The sequence below is a fragment of the Ranitomeya imitator genome, chromosome 6, assembly GCF_032444005.1.
Source record: "Ranitomeya imitator isolate aRanImi1 chromosome 6, aRanImi1.pri, whole genome shotgun sequence".
Taxonomy (NCBI): Eukaryota; Metazoa; Chordata; class Amphibia; order Anura; family Dendrobatidae; genus Ranitomeya; species Ranitomeya imitator.
The window spans coordinates 99,195,840-99,201,839 of NC_091287.1; the positions used below are offsets into that span (position 1 = coordinate 99,195,840).

The 6,000-nt window shown below is 41.3% G+C and overlaps 1 protein-coding gene across 4 annotated transcripts in view; it reads right to left on the bottom strand.

The window, feature by feature from the left end:
* Nucleotides 1-595, bottom strand: part of TBC1D5 (TBC1 domain family member 5) — an 811,132-nt gene extending 810,537 nt beyond the window's left edge. For 2 of the 4 annotated variants that reach the window (XM_069729958.1, XM_069729963.1), the window contains exon 1: nt 472-595. The gene's annotated coding sequence lies outside the window, so the exon portion shown is untranslated. The remainder of the gene's footprint in view (nt 1-471) is intronic. The other 2 variants (XM_069729960.1, XM_069729962.1) reach the window with 1 other exon arrangement.
* Between the last annotated feature and the right edge of the window lie 5,405 nt (nt 596-6,000).

A 6,000-nucleotide genomic window follows, 5' to 3' on the forward strand; every position in this document is an offset into this window, starting at 1 on the left:
AGTTGGCTGTAGGATGGCCGCCCTGATGTGGGGCAGGTTTCGCTGTCGCCGTCTCGGGGGTCCGGTACATAAGGAACCGCTCTGTGAGAAGTGCGGTCTGGTGACATCCTCTGGGGCTCTCCCCATGGGTAATAATGCACCGCTGCCCCCATCACACACTCCCCAGCAGATCAGACCCCAGGAGGACAGCTGTCATACACATGGGCAGAGATAAAGCCCAGTCCTGGCAGCAGCACGCCCCCCATCACATCACTGTCCCCTCCATACACCACTGCCTGCCCGGCATCTGTACATGGCAGGACACACACTGTGGTGGTCACCTGCCTGACACTCTCCCAGGACCCCAGCATCTGCACCACACATGTGTGCACGGCCCCGGTCCACCCTACACGGATCGTTCACCACCAGCTCATCGGTGTACTGTACAAAGCAACACACAAGTGCCATTAGAAAGGAGAAAAAGCACAGTACCTAACTGGAAGCAGCCATGACAGGGAGACACTAGGAAGAGCCGCAAACTACAAATCCCAGCAGCCTTTGCGACTGAGCTGCTACAGTGGCCGAAGAGGGTCAAGTTATGTACATGGTGCGCTCCTCCGCAGCAGAGCTGGATACCGGAAGTGAGACCGTGCTGTGCTGTGTACAGGGCGACCGAGAGCGGTGCTGGGGCTGTGCTCTATGTATGGTGGTGATCTCACACGTGTATATACGTCCTGTACATAGTATACACGCGGCATGTGCACATCGGTATATATCATATATACACAGTATACTTAACCTCTGTATATAGTATATATACACACAGTATGTGCACATCCGTATATATTATATACACAGTAAACTTACATCTGTATATATACAGTAAGTGTACATCTGTATGTAGTATATAAACGCAGTATACTAACATCTGTAAATACAGTATGTGCACCTCTGAATATATACACCGCACATCTGTATACAGTAAATTTACACACAGTATGTGCTCATCTGTATATGGTATATATACACAGGATACTTAACCTCTGTATATAGTATATATACACACAGTATGTGCTCATCTGTATATGGTATATATACACAGGCTACTTAACCTCTGTATATAGTATATATACACACAGTATGTGCTCATCTGTATATGGTATATATACACAGGCTACTTAACCTCTGTATATAGTATATATACACACAGTATGTGCTCATCTGTATATGGTATATATACACAGGATACTTAACCTCTGTATATAGTATATATACACACAGTATGTGCTCATCTGTATATGGTATATATACACAGGATACTTAACCTCTGTATATAGTATATATACACACAGTATGTGCTCATCTGTATATGGTATATATACACAGGATACTTAACCTCTGTATATAGTATATATACACACAGTATGTGCTCATCTGTATATGGTATATATACACAGGATACTTAACCTCTGTATATAGTATATATATACACAGTATGTGCTCATCTGTATATGGTATATATACACAGGATACTTAACCTCTGTATATAGTATATATACACACAGTATGTGCTCATCTGTATATGGTATATATACACAGGATACTTAACCTCTGTATATAGTATATATACACACAGTATGTGCTCATCTGTATATGGTATAGATACACAGGATACTTAACCTCTGTATATAGTATATATACACACAGTATGTGCACATCTGTATATGGTATAGATACACAGGATACTTAACCTCTGTATATAGTATATATACACACAGTATGTGCTCATCTGTATATGGTATAGATACACAGGATACTTAACCTCTGTATATAGTATATATACACACAGTATGTGCTCATCTGTATATGGTATATATACACAGGATACTTAACCTCTGTATATAGTATATATACACACAGTATGTGCTCATCTGTATATGGTATATATACACAGGATACTTAACCTCTGTATATAGTATATATACACACAGTATGTGCTCATCTGTATATGGTATATATACACAGGATACTTAACCTCTGTATATAGTATATATACACACAGTATGTGCTCATCTGTATATGGTATATATACACAGGATACTTAACCTCTGTATATAGTATATATACACACAGTATGTGCACATCTGTATATGGTATAGATACACAGGATACTTAACCTCTGTATATAGTATATATACACACAGTATGTGCTCATCTGTATATGGTATATATACACAGGATACTTAACCTCTGTATATAGTATATATACACACAGTATGTGCTCATCTGTATATGGTATATATACACAGGATACTTAACCTCTGTATATAGTAAATATACACACAGTATGTGCACATCTGTATATGGTATAGATACACAGGATACTTAACCTCTGTATATAGTATATATACACACAGTATGTGCTCATCTGTATATGGTATATACATACACAGGATACTTAACCTCTGTATATAGTATATATACACACAGTATGTGCTCATCTGTATATGGTATATATACACAGGATACTTAACCTCTATATAGTAAATATACACACAGTATGTGCACATCTGTATATGGTATAGATACACAGGATACTTAACCTCTGTATATAGTATATATACACACAGTATGTGCTCATCTGTATATGGTATATATACACAGGATACTTAACCTCTGTATATAGTATATATACACACAGTATGTGCTCATCTGTATATGGTATAGATACACAGGATACTTAACCTCTGTATATAGTATATATACACACAGTATGTGCACATCTGTATATGGTATATATACACAGGATACTTAACCTCTGTATATAGTATATATACACACAGTATGTGCTCATCTGTATATGGTATATATACACAGGATACTTAACCTCTGTATATAGTATATATACACACAGTATGTGCACATCTGTATATGGTATAGATACACAGGATACTTAACCTCTGTATATAGTATATATACACACAGTATGTGCTCATCTGTATATGGTATATATACACAGGATACTTAACCTCTGTATATAGTATATATACACACAGTATGTGCTCATCTGTATATGGTATATATACACAGGATACTTAACCTCTGTATATAGTAAATATACACACAGTATGTGCACATCTGTATATGGTATAGATACACAGGATACTTAACCTCTGTATATAGTATATATACACACAGTATGTGCTCATCTGTATATGGTATATACATACACAGGATACTTAACCTCTGTATATAGTATATATACACACAGTATGTGCTCATCTGTATATGGTATATATACACAGGATACTTAACCTCTATATAGTAAATATACACACAGTATGTGCACATCTGTATATGGTATATATATATATATATATACACAGGATACTTAACCTCTGTATATAGTATATATACACACAGTATGTGCACATCTGTATAATATATACACAGTAAACTTACATCTGTATATACACAGTAGGTGCACATCTGTATATGGTATATATACACGGGATACTAAAATCTGTTCATAGTATATGCACACAGTTTATGTACATCTATATGAAGTATACACACAGTATATGAACAGCTGTATAGTATACACACACTGTGCACATCTGTATATAGCAGACCTGGGTAAGATGCGGCCCGCGGGCCGCATCCGGCCCGCCTGACGATTTTAAACTACCCGCCGCCCGCGGCACCGCTCGGCCAGCCGCCAGAGACAGTGCAGCTGCTGCGCGTCGCTACCAGCCAGGTTCCCCTTCTCTTCAGCCACTCCTGCGCCTGTGCGCCCTGCAAATCAGGGGAGATGGCAGACAAAATTACCCCCTCTTTGAGAATACCCGCCGGCTCAGGAACACCCGGAGAGTCGGGCACAAAACTCCTTGACAGGGCATCAGCCTTCACATTCTTAGAGCCTGGAAGGTACGAAACCACAAAATCAAAACGGGAGAAAAATAGCAACCAACGAGCCTGTCTAGGATTCAACCGTTTGGCAGACTCGAGATAAGTCAAATTCTTGTGATCCGTCAAGACCACCACGCGATGCTTGGCTCCTTCAAGCCAATGACGCCACTCCTCGAATGCCCACTTCATGGCCAACAACTCTTGATTGCCAACATCATAATTGCGCTCAGCAGGCGAAAACTTTCTAGAAAAGAAGGCACATGGTTTCATCACCGAGCCATCAGAACTTCTTTGCGACAAAACAGCCCCTGCTCCAATCTCAGAAGCATCAACCTCGACCTGAAACGGAAGCGAAACATCTGGCTGGCACAACACAGGGGCAGAAGAAAAACGACGCTTCAACTCCTGAAAAGCTTCCACAGCCGCAGAAGACCAATTGACCACATCAGCACCCTTCTTGGTCAAATCAGTCAACGGTTTAGCAACACTAGAAAAATTACTGATGAAGCGACGATAAAAATTAGCAAAGCCCAGGAACTTTTGCAGACTCTTCACAGATGTCGGCTGAGTCCAATCATAAATGGCCTGGACCTTAACAGGGTCCATCTCGATAGTAGAAGGGGAAAAAATGAACCCCAAAAATGAAACCTTCTGAACTCCAAAGAGACACTTTGACCCCTTCACAAACAAAGAATTCGCACGAAGGACCTGGAACACCATTCTGACCTGCTTCACGTGAGACTCCCAATCATCCGAGAAGACCAAAATATCATCCAAATATACAATCAGGAATTTATCCAGGTACTCTCGGAAGATGTCATGCATAAAGGACTGAAATACTGATGGAGCATTGGAAAGCCCGAATGGCATAACCAGGTACTCAAAATGGCCCTCGGGCGTATTAAATGCTGTTTTCCATTCATCGCCCTGTTTAATACGCACAAGATTATACGCACCACGAAGATCTATCTTGGTGAACCAACTAGCCCCCTTAATCCGAGCAAATAAATCAGACAGCAGCGGCAAAGGGTACTGAAATTTGACTGTGATCTTATTAAGAAGGCGGTAATCAATACAAGGTCTCAAAGAACCATCCTTCTTGGCCACAAAAAAGAACCCTGCTCCCAATGGTGACGACGACGGGCGAATATGACCCTTCTCCAAGGATTCCTTTATGTAACTCCGCATAGCGGCGTGCTCTGGCACAGATAAATTGAACAGTCGGCCCTTAGGAAACTTACTACCAGGAATCAAATTGATAGCACAATCGCAATCCCTATGAGGAGGTAGGGCACTGGATTTGGGCTTATCAAATACATCCCGGTAATCCGACAAAAACTCCGGGACTTCAGAAGGGGTGGATGACGAAATAGACAAAAATGGAACACCACCATGTACTCCCTGACAACCCCAGCTGGACACAGACATAGATTTCCAATCCAATACTGGATTATGGACCTGTAGCCATGGCAACCCCAAAACGACCACATCATGCATGTTATGCAACACCAAAAAGCGAATATCCTCCTGATGTGCAGGAGCCATGCACATGGTCAATTGGGTCCAGTACTGAGGCTTATTCTTGGCCAAAGGCGTAGCATCAATTCCTCTCAATGAATAGGATACTGCAAGGGCTCCAAGAAAAAACCACAGCGCCTAGCAAACTCCAAGTCCATCAAATTCAGGGCAGCGCCTGAATCCACAAATGCCATAACAGAATAGGATGACAAAGAGCAGATCAGAGTAACGGACAAAAGAAATTTCGACTGTACCGTACTAATGGTGGCAGACCTAGCGAAACGCTTAGTGCGCTTAGGACAATCGGAGATAGCATGAGTGGAATCACCACAGTAAAAACACAGCCCATTCCGACGTCTGTGTTCTTGCCGTTCAGCTCTGGCCAAAGTCCTATCACATTGCATAGGCTCAGGTCTATGCTCAGATAATACCGCCAAATGGTGCACAGCTTTACGCTCACGTAAGCGTCGATCGATCTGAATGGCCAAAGACATAGACTCATTCAGACCAGCAGGCATGGGAAATCCCACCATGACATCCTTAAGGGCTTCAGAGAGACCCTTTCTGAAAATTGCTGCCAGGGCACATTCATTC